This window comes from Mastigoproctus giganteus, chromosome 6 (assembly GCF_048544385.1).
Source record: "Mastigoproctus giganteus isolate SK-2022 chromosome 6, ASM4854438v1, whole genome shotgun sequence".
Classification (NCBI taxonomy): domain Eukaryota; kingdom Metazoa; phylum Arthropoda; class Arachnida; order Uropygi; family Thelyphonidae; genus Mastigoproctus; species Mastigoproctus giganteus.
In genome coordinates, this window is record NC_143580.1 from 23,425,675 (window position 1) to 23,439,865 (window position 14,191).

The 14,191-nt window shown below is 38.3% G+C and overlaps 1 protein-coding gene across 1 annotated transcript in view; it reads right to left on the reverse strand.

The window, feature by feature from the left end:
- The window catches only part of LOC150084095 (histone H3.3A), a 32,118-nt gene extending 18,581 nt beyond the window's left edge, over positions 1 to 13,537 (reverse strand). Inside the window, exon 1 of the mRNA XM_090375890.1 lies at positions 13,398 to 13,537. The gene's annotated coding sequence lies outside the window, so the exon portion shown is untranslated. The remainder of the gene's footprint in view (positions 1 to 13,397) is intronic.
- Positions 13,538 to 14,191: the final 654 nt, after the last annotated feature.

Below are 14,191 nucleotides of genomic sequence, written 5' to 3' on the forward strand. Positions count from 1 at the left end.
GGTTTTTTTTTTTTTTTTTTTGCTGATGCATTCACTGCCACTAATATCAAATGAAAACAAGTATTTCCTTTTCAATGTATAACTGATAGATAACTACTTTTGTACTGCAAATGTGTCAAACCTTATTATTATTAGTAGTAGTAGTGGTGGAATATGATGCAAGAAAGCAAACCTCTAAAGAATCAGCCAAAAAATAAAAATAATAAAAACCTTTTCACATCACCTGTCCATCCTCTCCAATAATCTGTCTAGTTCTTCCTTGAATTTATTCAAACTATCCACTTCCACAACAACAGAAGGAAGTTTGTTCCAATAATCAACTACTCACTGACTGAAGGCAAACCTCTGCATGTCTATCCTGCAACCATCCCTCCTCAATTTGAATTTACGCCCACGTATGTAGTTTGAGGAAGAATGCATCAGCATTAAGCTAGACAAATCCATTCAAATTGAAAGCCTTAAACATTTCAATCTAATTACCTCACAGGTGCCTAGTCTCCAGATGTTATAATTTACAGAACTGAAGCCTTTCTTGGTAAGACCACCCTTTCAATCCCTTCTCTACCCATTCCAGCAGATCTAATCCTTCCTAAACTGGGGCCTTCAGACCTGTATGCAGTACTCAAGATGTGGCTTAACCATTGCCTTGTACAATGAGATAATCCTTATCTCTGCTAGCAAAGTTCCTGAATATCATTGACAAAACCCCATGAGCTGTCTGTCTGCTCAGAGAACTTCATATCTAACTGCACAATTACCCCAGGTCTTTTTCATTTTCCACACGGTATGTTAATCCGGGATTACTGCTACCCAAATGCAGTACCTTACATTTGTCAATATTAAACTTCAACCATTTCTCAGGCCATCTGCCTAATTTTTTTAGATCTTGTTGCAATAGCTTATTCTGACTACTATCATTAACCACCCTGCCAACCTTTGTATCATCTGCAAACCTGTCATTGTCAATCTCTTAAAGCAATCATACTTTCATACTGAGACATCATTTAAGAGATTTAAGTAATGTCCAGTAAAGTACACTAAACAGGCAATAAGGAATTTCTCAGTTACATAATCAGAGCCTCTCACGTGCAAATATCCATCAATAAGAGTAATGTCACATTGTCACCTACAGGTTTGGATTTTGCAACATTCTACTTAATAGAACTGTAGATGCTTACTGCTAAAGAAAGCAGAAAACTTTCTTTAGCACACTGTAAAGTGCAGTATAATAAAATCAAAATATATAACCTTTTAAAAGAGCAAAAATAATTAAATTTAAAAGTATACATTGATTCTTAATATAGATTTTATTTTAATACACTACTATGCGAGATTCAAAAGATTATATAAAAGGGAGTCGACTTATTTGGTGAATATATGATTAAGCATGAATTTAAGGCAAAAACATAGAAGTTAACTTAAACATCAGAATATATGATATTTTTCGTGTTTTATTTGTAAATTGCATAAGTGTTGACATGTTTAGTCTCGACTCTGCAAGTTGTTATTACATACTTCCCCCAAGCTGGTATTGTACTTAATATGAGTGAGTTTTGCTTTTGTTGAATTTTGGCTAACTGCAAAAACTAGGTTTGAATAAATTCAAGGAAGAACTAAACAAATTCTTGAAAGGTATGGATGGGAGAAGTGTGCTTTTTTTTTTTTTTTGGTTTATGCTAAATAAGCTGGTTTTCTTGCATTATTTGCCACTACCAGTAGTCAGAACATGGCCATGGTCTTGGAAAAACCTAAAGGGGTGAAGGATCCTCCAAGTAGGTACTAGAGTTATGGATAGGCAAATTAAGTTGATTAAGTGATTTAAGTTTGACCACTGAATGCCCCTTGTCAAAAAAATCATCATAAAAATCCTTGGAATAGAATAGTAAATGTGGTCTAGATGGGGATGTACTATAATAGAATATTATAGTACAGTATAATAGTACAGTATATAATAGAATAGTAAAATGTGGTCTAGATGGGGATGTACTTTGAAAATATGTCTTATAGGTCAGATAAAGCAACAAAAAATGTTCCTATTAGAGTTTTTAGATATATAAAAATATTAATTTATTGATGAACATATATTAAACTGTTGTGGACATAAAACAAATATTTTGATCTATTTTTTTTTTTTTTCAGATTCTTAAAGACTGAGATCACTGTTAAATTTGGAAGGTCCCAAAATATTTGTCCACATATTTTCAAAATATATCCATCGAAGGCACACTGATATCTCCACTCTGACATGTAGCAGAATTATCACTTGACTTCTCACCCAAACAGTTTACATATTAATTCACAACCATTTCAGTGAAAACTGGTCATTAGTTCCTTGACTTAGTACTTCTGTACATCAGTAGTTGCAAGTGTTCTTTGTCATTTGTAATAATAGTTTTATTACAAATAGTCATATGTTATTCAAAAAAAAACTTTATTGTTCTTTTTTGATTTTTTCTTCCAGTTGTCTTGTTGATGGATGCAGCACAATGTTTTGAGTTGTATAGTATATAATTATCTTCTCAATCATTCTTAACGAATTATGTCTAAAGTTTTTTTTTTTTTTTTTTTTGGCTGATGCTATATAAGCTTGCTTTCTTGCATCATGTGCCTTTGCTAATGCTAATGCTAAAACCAAGTTGGTATCTCACTCTTACTATAAAAACTAGATAAATTTAAATAATAACAAGGTTTAATCAAAAAAGTTTGGTAAATGATCTTATATCCCCAGAGACTCACATCTGGTGAGTATGAGCTTGGCACATCAAGGGTCCTGAGCTGGATATCATCATTCTTCTATTTCTTGGCGATTTCCTTCTACTTTTGACTCTCTCTCTCTCTCTCTCTCTCTCAGAGTAACTCGAGATTTTTTTTTTTGGCTGGTGCAGCATAAGCTTCAGGCTTCCTTGCACTATGTAGTTTTTTTTTTTTTTTTTTATGTGAACCCCAAACACGAGAGGTATTAGAACCTATAGTACTTAGTACCGTGCTTGGGTTGGAGGTTGAGAAGACGAAAGAAGATATTTGTTGACATTGGACTTGAACTTCTGTAGATTGTAATTTTCAGGAAATACGTATGAAAGAAGGTTGTTCCAGAAAACGGCAGTTGAATGAATAAATGAGGAAGATGAAAAGTTGGTTCTGTGGGTTTGAAGTTGGACAGTAAATGGATGTTGGCTGGTGGCGGCACGTGTTCGGACTGTTTTGAAAGAGAGAGCGGGAATTATAGAAGCCAATTCAGAAGAACAGTGCCCATGGAAATATCTGTAGAAGAGGCATGCAGCAGAAACAGTACGTCTATGAGAAAGCGAGTGGAGAGACTCTGTTAGAGATGAATCATTAATTAACCTAACTGCCCTCTTCTGAATGGAATCAAGAAGCCTGAGAGAGGTTTTGGGGGCACCACCCCAAATGTGGGAACAATATTCCATGGCAGGGCGGATTTGCGATTTATACAGAGTGAGCAGCTGTTTGGAAGAAAAGTAACGCCGAGAGCGAAAGAGAAAACCAAGTTTTTTAGATGCAGAGGAAGCAATATTTGTAATGTGCTTGTGCCAAGAGAGACTAGAAGTCAGGGTAATCCCCAAAAGAGATATATCCTTTTGCCTAGAAATTGGAGTGTCACTAAAGATAAGCATAGGAGCAGAAGAATCCTTTTTGCGAGATATAAGACAAGACTGAGTTTTAGAAGGGTTGAAATCAACTAAGTTGTCTTTGCCCCACTGGAGAATTACCTGAAGATCGGCATTTAAGGAATTGGTAGCAGATTTTCGAGAAGTTGAAGCTGATTGAGCAGGGCAAGGTTTCTCAAAATGGAAAGTTGAATGCAATGTGCTATCATCGGCAAAACTATGGATAGGATTTCCAGTCAATGGAAGAAGGTCATTGATATACAAGAGGAAAAGAGTGGGGGAAAGAACTGAACCTTGGGGGACACCGGCATTAGTGGAGAAGTTAGAAGACAGAGAGCCATCTACCATCACCCTCAGTGAGCGATCAGAGAGAAAACTGGATAACCAATTACTAAAAACAGTTGGCAAACCATAAGATGGAAGCTTGTTTAGAAGACCTTTATGCCAAACACGATCGAAAGCCTTTGAGATGTCAAGAGCAACTGCTTGTGTTTCACCGAACCTTTCCATTGAAGTAGTCCATAAATGGGTAACATAAGCCAGAATATCACCAGTGGATCGACACCGACGGAATCCATACTGGCGATCGTTGATCAGACGGAAGGTTTCTAGGTAGTTTAAGAGTGGCGGTTAATTTATTTCTCCATTACTTTAGAAAGAGTAGAAGTAATTGCAATGGGACGATAATTGGATGGGAGGGATTTGTCACCCTTTTTAGGAACTGGCTGGATATGAGCAAATTTCCAAGCAGAAGGAAAAACACCTTTGGAATAAGAAAGTGAAAAAAGGCGGCAAAGAATAGGAGTAAGTTCAGGAGCACAGATTTTGAGAACAAGTGGAGAAATACCATCAGGACCTGGAGCTTTCTTAGCATCAAGATTCATCAAAATCCTTCTGATATCCTTTTGACGGAAGACCACAGGAGGCATTGAATGGACCATGTTGGGAATGGTGGGAGGTGTTTTACCAAGTTCATTAATACATGAGCTGGAAGAAAAATGGGATGCTAGCAGGTCAGCTTTATCCTTGGCTGAAGTGACAACAGAACCATCTGGTTTGGACAGAGGTGGAAGCAGAGATGGGCAAAAGTTGCGGCCAATAGCTTTGGCAAGAGACCAGAATGCTCGGCTACCATTACGGCAAGAAGCAAGTTTTCTACTCTTAGCCTGTTCAAACTCTAGTTTGGACTGATTAATAACTGCTTTACAATTGTTGCGAGCTTTGGTGTAGGCAGAAAATGAAACTGAAGAATTAGAAACAAGCCAATTACGATATGCAACATTCTTCTCTTGAACAGCCTTAGCACATTTATTGGAAAACCAAGGTTTAGATAAAGGACGAGATTTTAAAGTGGAGTGTGGGATAAAGGATTCCATTCCTGCAAGAATAATTTCACTGACACGATCTGAGCAAACGTTGACATCAGGAGTTTTGAAACAGTAATCCGACCAAGGAAAAGAAGTCTTGCAGGTCATCCCATTTTGCATTCTTGTAATGCCAAACAACACGAGGTTGGGAATAGCCATGAGATAAAGGTTGCATTGGAGAAGAGACAATCACCAAGTTGTGATCTGAAGTGCCTAAAGGACCTCTCAATTCGACCGTGTACTTAGAAGGGTTGTTTGTGAGAAAAAGATCAAGCGTATTGGCTGTATGATTCGGATTGTCCGGTATTCTTGTAGGTAAATGAACAATCTGTGCTAGGTCATTAGTAATTGCAAAAGCCTCAGCATCTCGACCTGCTGGGTCGGTGTGACTAGAAAACGGAAGCCAGGTGGAGTTGTGAACATTAAAATCACCAAGGAAAATTACCTCACTGTTAGGAAAGTTGGACTGGAGAAAGTCAAGTTGCAACGAGAGGAAGTCAAAGAGCTCCAAGTGATTAGTGGAGTTGGGAGAACGGTAGAGACAACAGATGAATTTGAATTTGACACAATGAGGTAGAGAGATTTTAAGCCAGAGAAGATCAAAGAGAGGAGATTCCAAATTGCCAAGTCTCTGACAGGGAATATCAGAACGGACATATGCACAAGTACCACCTTTGAGGCGAAAGGAATCATACAGCGAATAATTTGGGCATCTGAGATGAACAGTAGTTGAATCAACCGATAACTGAGATTCTGTCAGAAAAAGTACATGGGGTTTGGCAGACTGCAAGTGGAAATGGACATCGTTGAGATTAGAATTGAGACCACGTATATTTGTGAAATGAATTAGGAAATCCTTGGGAGGTTTAGATCTTTTCGCAGATAAGCTTGTTCTATTAGTTTGACAATTCATGGTGTATTCAATAGTAAGAAAAAGTGGGTGGGACATGCTGTATGAAGTAATGAAATTTTTGGATATGGCGTACATGTGGGAAGAATATACCCAGATCCTTGACATAACGTGGCCTCGACAATGCTCCCCGCATACACACTACTCGGACTCCCTCCAGTCACTATCTGGCAGAGTAGAGGTAGCTAGATTATACACTAGCTGATCCGGAAGCCTCCTAGAGAGTTACCAATAGGTTCGGTCCGGTGTACTAACTAGCGGCCGGCCTGCGAAAACCGTTTTAGAGCTGTACCCTCGAAATGTAAGGAATATTGGATCTCGCCACAACGTTCATCATAACCTCAAAAGTCATCAATCATACTGCATGATGGAAGAGATAGGGAAGGGTTGACCGGAACTTAGCTCTAGAGACTAAACATGGGTTCCACCACTTCAAGCCTCCAATAAGCAAAGTGGTGGTATTTCACCGGTTGATGAGAGTCATCTACCACCTAGTACTGCCTGGTAACATAGAGGGGCGGCATTCCTCCATGTGGTGTGGGCGCCACACCTCGACCCCCTGCTTACGTTGGTTCACACCTGGGTGGTCACCCACCATGTGCTTGTGCATGGAGGTTATACCCAGGATTACTAACAGTCCCACCATCGTGAAGGTGCAAGCAGAGGATTTGGTTGTCACAGACCGTCCGGACTTCGCCGAAATTGGGTCCACTTGACTTGAGTGTCACCCAAATATCAGTTCCATCAGCGTTTTAGACTCCCAGGTAGCAGTACAGCTTGTCTGGCATATCTGAGAGAATGTCTGTGACAACCTCAAGGACCAATAATAATAATTATTATTGGTCCAATAATAATAATTATTATTGGTCATTATTATTGGTCCTTAATAATAATAATAATTATAATAATAATTATTAGCATGATTATTATTAATAATAATAATAATCATGCATTAAGAATCTGCAGATAAAGGAACCACTAGGTGGCAGTGATCACAGTGTGCTGAAGTGGAATTTACTCAAAGAGGTAACTACCATCAGGGGTAAAGGGAAGGGTTTTTGTTTTCGTAAAGGTGACTATGGTGGTCTGAGACAGTATTTAAATTCTATACGGTGGGACCAACTGATGATGTTACCAACAGCAAATTCAAAATGGAAGCATTCAAAGAATTAATCTCGGAAGCTATTAGGCTTTTCATACCAACTAAGAAATATTGTTCAAGATTTAGGCCTAAATGGATGTCAGATGAAATAATTAGACGTGGCAGAGAAGAAAAATGCATGGATACATCTAAATTACCAGGTGACACAGAAGTCTATGATAGATATAATCTGGTCTGTAATCAAATCATAAAGGAGGTCAGGCAGATTACGAGAAATCTTTGGTAAAAGATGCAAAGAAAAACAGCAAAGCATTCTTTACTTATGTAAACTCTAGAAGGAAGGGGATGAATCAGATTGGTCCACTTGATATCAATGATTCAACTGTTGTGTTGATGATCCTGCTCAGGTAGCTAAAAAACTAAATGAATATTTTGCATCTACATTCACACATGAGGAGTTATTCAGGGAGGAGAATGCCACAGGTGTATTAAACTCTGGCAGTAAGCTAGATAATCTTGTAATAATTGAGAGTAAAGTGGAGGAGAAATTGTTGAAGATAAACATAAGAAAGGCACCTGGGGCGGGTGAAATCTATCCATTATATTAAAGGAGGCAGCAAAGGAAGTAAGCAAACCCTTAGCCATAATTATGAGAGCTTCCTTAGGCTCAGGGGAGGTACCCATGGATTGGAGATGTGCAAATGTGACTCCAATCCACAAAGGAGGATCAAAGGGAGACAGGTAATACAGACCTCTTAGTTTAACTTCTGTTCCAAGGAAATTAATGAAGGCACTGGAATGGAAGCATTACAGGAACATCTAGACAAGACTTCAGTTATTGCTCAGGACACAGCATGGGTTTGTTAAGGGGAAGTCTTGCCCGACCAATTTGATTGGATACTATGATGTAGTCACAAAGGAACTGGATGCAACAAACAATTCTGATATTATATATTTGGATCTTAGAAAGGCTTTTGATACTGTTGCACATGGAAGACTGCTGCACAAATTGGAGCAGTGTGGCATTGGAGGCAAATTACTGCTATGGATAAAGGGATGGTGGAGTGGGAGAAGACAGAGAGTTGTAATCAATGGACACTGCTCTTCGTGGACTAATGTTATTAGTGGAGTCCCTCATGGTTCAGTGTTGGGTCCATTGTTGTTTTATGTATTCATTAATGATACTGATGATGGTATATGAAGCTGCTTAATGTCCAAATTTGCAAACGATATGAAGGTCGGCAGGGTTGTTAATGACAGTACGCTGCTGCAAAAGGATCTAGAAGTTGAGCAGATGGGCTGAGAGGTGGCAACTGAAGTTTAACATTGACAAATGTAAAGTACTGCATGTGGGAAGCAGTAACCCCAGAGTAACATATCAACTGTGTGGTACTACACTGACAGTGGTAGAGAGTGCAAAGTAAGCAGATATGAAGTTTTCTGAGCAGTGCAGACAGTCTGTAAGAGTAGCTCATGGTGTCTTGTCAATGATAGACAGGAATTTTGTTAGCAGGGATAAGGTGGTGATTATCCATTTGTATAAGGCAATGGTCAGGCCACACCCTGTATACAGGTCTGGAGGCCTCATTTTAAGAAGGATGTAGAGCTGTCAGAACAAGTACAAAGAAGGCATCAAGATTAGTGAATGGAACAAAGGGTTGCTCTTATGAAGAAAGGCTTAAGTTTTGCAAATTACAGTGTCTGGAGACTAGACACCTGCAAGGTGATCTAGTTGAGGTGCATAAAGGCTTGAATGGTTTGAGCATGCTCAGTGCTGATGGGATTCTTCCTCTTTCTCACCTGAGAGAGCAGAAATTCAAATTGAGGAAAGACAGTTGTAGGATAGATGTGCAGAAGTTGCCTTTAGCCAGCGGGTGGTTGATTGCTGGAACAAACTTCCATCTGTCGTAGAAGTTGATAACGTAAACAGATTCAAGAAGTTGATAACGTAAACAGATGGGTGAAATGAGAAGGGTGTGTGTGTGTTTTTTTTTTGGCTGATGCTATATAAGATTGCTTTCTTGCATCATGTACCCTTGCTAATGCTTCTTGAATGCATGGTGGTAGCTAAAATGACTGATTATAGCTTACGACATATTTTGAGTATTTGTGCACAAGATTTCACTTGTTGTTATGTGTGGGTCTATCAGAAAGTAGTCTTGAGTGAACACTTCTTTTTCTTATATATGGCATGCACTGAAAATTAAAAAATGTAGGTGATGTGTGAAAACTGACCCAGAGACCAAGGTTCAAAGCTCCTACTGTAAAACAAGGAAAATGGAAAATAAAAGTGAACGAAGAAAGAAACTGAAAGCAAGGAAAAGAAAACAATGAGTCGATTCAAGAAATCCAATGACATATGACATGCTGCTTAAAAAGCACTCAACAAAAGTACACCTCCAAAAATTCTAATATATTTGGAGAAGAATCTGACATGGTGATTTTCCATAGAATTATACTTTTGGTCAGGGGCAGATCCAAGTTTTGTGGGGCCTTAAGCTTATATAATTTTTGCATCCCTCTTTAAGAAAAAGAATACAAAATTTCTTTGTATTCCGTTTCTTAAAGTTAGTGGCCACCCGACACGAAGGGAAGTCAGAGTGAAAAGAGACAGTGGTTTTAACCGATTATGGTTAAAATATCTTACTTTTGCAAATTTTACAAAACATACGACCATGTGAACACATTGCTAGGACCCTTCCATGGCTTTGGAAGGGGATGGTGCCAGTGAGGGGCCCTGAAGCTTAAGCTTCATTAGCTTCACAGTAAATCTATCTCTGCCTTTTAGTAATACTACCTTCCGGGTTCCCCTTTCAACTGATGGCGCTTATTGCTCCATTGATAACCTGGAGGATACCTTCGCCTACATCCTCCATATTTCTAGCTATACCCTCCTTTCTTGCGTACACTCTGTACTTCCCCAACTCTACCTTATTTTTTTTTTTTTTTTTTGTCTCCGTCCAGGAAGCTCTGGCGACCCTGGCGGAGACAAGCCAGAGAATAATGGGCAGACTGGCTACCTCCTAGTGGTGTGTGCAGGCAACGTGGAGTCCCACTAGGGGCCCTGCGGCCAAATGCCAGGACACACAACAGAACCTAACGCAATATGTCATATACAACACACAACACTTTTCTGGCATTTACAGTAGTACTGTATTCCTTCACAGCGAACATATGGCGCAGATGTGGGAAACCACAGGTGGCGCCTGACCCTAATACTATGCACACACACTACCTTTACCTCTACCTTTTAGTAATGACCACTCTTATACCACATGAATATTAAGATAGTTTATTCAGTTAATGAATAAATTCCTATACATTAAAGTGATGTTTCAGGAACCTTGCTGGTACCCATCATCACCATCAGACCATAAATTGGACTGTTGTTAGCCCTCTGCTTGCCTAATATCTCCATTCCTAGATCACTAAAGCAGAATGCACAATAACGATCAAGCCATTAGGCAAACAAGGGAGACAAACGACAGCCGATTTATGGTCTGATGGTGAGTACAGGAATTTAGTTATTAACTGAATAAACTATCTTAATATTCACATAGTATAAGGGAGGTCATTACTAAAAGTATACATCCAAAAATTGTTTTGATCAGTGACTGATATGATGGAAGAAGTGGTTATAAATGGAGATTACACTGAAGAATCTTAACAATGTAAACATTTATCAATGAATAACATTACTGTTTTAAAAAAATATATATATATATATTTTTATTTGCCAAACGTTTTGATCTACACTTATACATCTCTTTGATAATAACATTTATGTTGTTAGGTTGCTAACTAATGGTGCCTGCTTCCCCACTGAGGCGGTACCAATTCAGTGCCAATGCTGCAGCATGGGGGTTGCCATACATTTTAATGTACTTCTCCACTGGTGCAGTGCTTTTATTTAATGTGTGTAGTGTAATACCAAGGCAACTCATGATGAAGTGCCTCCACGATATGAGGCTGATGCACTAGTTTGTTCAATGCTCTATTGTTATTGTTTGGTTTTTAGGAGCATTAGCAACTAAGGCCATATTGCTCTGGGATATGCGGTGGTCATTCCCTGACCTTTCCGCATCCTCCGTATTTGGTGGTGACGGGCTCGAACCCCGGTCTAATCAAGAAGCATATGCTACACGCTGCTGCTCCTTCCCACCTGGCTACGGAGGCGCCCTCAATGCTCTGTAAGAACTGGAGTCATGCCCTACTTGTACAAAACGTTTTATAGCTTTCATAGCATGGAACCCTTTGCCTAAATTCATTGACCTTCTAAATGATTGCATTCACAATATGTTAATGGATTTCATAATACAAATTTTTCTAATTCAAATGCCTTTTCCACAATGGCAATCAGCGGGCCTCAAGCAACAAAACTAAAAATTCTTTAATGAACATGCCAAACCAACCATCTCACCTTCCCCCAAAACAAGTGGCAGTATGCAGGACTGTGTATCTGTATCCAAGGTTCCATATATGCATGGCTGATTTTGGGTTCCCCTTCTTTAACCTTTCACCACTTGCACCCTCAATTTAACAGAGATGCTCGCATGGTATCTGCGTGATATCCCTTTTTGTTTTAATTATTAAAAATTAATTTTTAGCTTTTTTTACTGAATTGAAAACAGTGATCTACTGTGATTTGCTAAACCCAAACAAAAATAAATGAGAGAACTAATAATAATAAAGATTTTATTGTATTTTTTAGAAGTTTTAAGGTGACTGATTCCCCTAAGATTGAAGTCCATACATTCACATGGCTTCTGGCAGACACATGTGAACATCTGTATTTTTATCACCTGTTGGCATTTAGCCAGCAAAATCAAAGCTCTATGGTAAGATTAGATGCCTGTTGTTGCATCTCACAGATGCCATGTAAGAATGGGAATTGCCTAGAAGAAAGATAGATGCTTTTGCTCACCTGGCATCTGTTAAGCCACACAAAATTAATGCCTTGTAATTCAGAGTATAGTCAAATGAAAACAAATATAATGTATAACCAATTAGAGAATTTTGGTGGGCCAAAGTACACAGGAGGATTTTATTTCATTTACAAATTAAAAAAAAAAAAAAAACGGAAAAATTTAAGAAAATGGCATCTGTCAGATACTATACTAGCAACAAAAGCTGAAGAAATTGTTTGGGGGATGAGAATCTTTGTATTAGGAGCTAAGTGCATTTGAATCCAATGTACCCCCCCCCCCCTTTAGTTTCTTCAGTAATCAGTGCATTCGCATAGAAAAGAGGAGTAGAAAAGCATTTCTTAAATAAAAAACATACTGAAATTATGACTTAATTTTTCTTTCATGAATTTTATTTTGTTATGGCTGAGGGGTTCAAAAACTGGAAATGGGCAAGCCTCTTTGAAACTCTGAGAGAGCCTGCTTTTCCCCTTTCATTTTATTATTTATTTGTAAAAAAAAAGACTTGGTTTACACATCGAAAATGAATATCCAGTTGAACTGTTATGTTCCTTTTTTACTATTCCACGCCTCTGAAAAAGAACTTCATATTTACATTTTATTCACAAGTTTCAACTTTCTTAGCAGTTTTTTTCGTTACAAAAAATATTTTCTAGATTTCGGTTGATAATAATGGGAGAGCCGAGTAACTGGATTGTGAAACTTATTGAGAAAAAGTCTCAGTGAAGGCACAGCCTTCAAGGCTAAAGCTATTGGTACAGTACTGTACTTACAAACTGAAACAAAAAATTATTCAGTTCTACCAACGGTGAGAGAAACGAATGAGTTAAACTGCAAAAAATAAAATAAATAAATGAAGAATAAAGATAAAAAACTGACAACACATTTTTATTTCCATTCTCCATTACTTTTTTTTTTTTTTTTGTCTTCGCCTGCCTTTTTAGTGTTTAATTAACGACAGCATTATCCTGACTCTAACCCGTATACTTAAGGGGGAAAAACCTGATTTCTGTTATTAAGAATGGCGCAAATCATAGTTCCCTAAGGGACTGTTGGAGATTACCAGCGCGCGTGATTGCGATGGCCCTATTTGCTTGCATGCTTTAACGCGAGAAAGAACGCCTTTTTCATGATTTTTTATGATGCTGCCTGCAATCGTTAAATGTAGCAGCGATAACACTTGTCAGGGATGGCAAATTCAATGCCCTGATAAGGTTGGCTTCCTATCTTTTTTTTTTTTTTTTTTTTTTCCTCCTCTTTCTGGAAGTTACTTCATTATACTCTAATGATTTGATAACGCAGTAATTCATGAATGATTCATGGCTTACAAAAGGTAGATTTAATCAAAAATTAAACATTATTTTGCAGGGAATAATGGCTGAACGTAAGGTAAATCAAAAAATCAAGTTGTCCCGGACAGTTAATACAATATAAGGCAATAAATCATTACAATAATTTATATACCTTCAAACAACTTTATTAATCAAAGGCCCGAAGTTATTATTCTAAACAAACAGGTAAAGGGTTCATGCTTTCCGGTGCACATACATGCGACAGCAATAAACTTTACAGAGTAACAATTCAGGAGGTTAGAATAAAGATTTTAAGAATTTACAAAGTAAAACTTATTTTCCAAAGGAATCTACCACGATGGTTCACCAGCAACACAAACTACAGTTTAACCATGCGTCATAAAATCATAATCAGTGATTTTGTCACTACGGGCACGTCACAGTTTCTAGTTGTAACTAAGTAACTGAAATCACAGTGATAGCTCATAACCGGAACTACTAGACGACGGAAGTTTTATCTATACCCATCGCTCCTTCCGTACGTTGGCTTACACTCAATATCAACTGAAAAATTTTAACGTTAAATGAAACCTTTATTTTCTAATAACATTGGTTTACACGTGCAATACCTAATCCTAGGACCGGGAACTCCATATTCAAGAAAAAACGTGGAGATTGCTTTCAGTTCGGTTACAAAACTACTATGCCACAAAGTCCATCGGGGGAGGATAAAAAAGTTTATTTTCCCACAATAATGATAGGTGATCTTGTGCACAGGGCCATTCAAAGGTACTCGCGGGCCCGGATGCAAAAGGGGTTAACGGGTCTCGTTTATTCATGTTGAGATTTTGGTGGCACCCTCAACTGGGGACTCTGGTTGGCCCTTCTGATACATTCCCCCATTTGCACAGCCCTGCTTGTGGACAGAAATACGTAGTAACGGGTAGGCTCGCCTTTCGCCCAGAT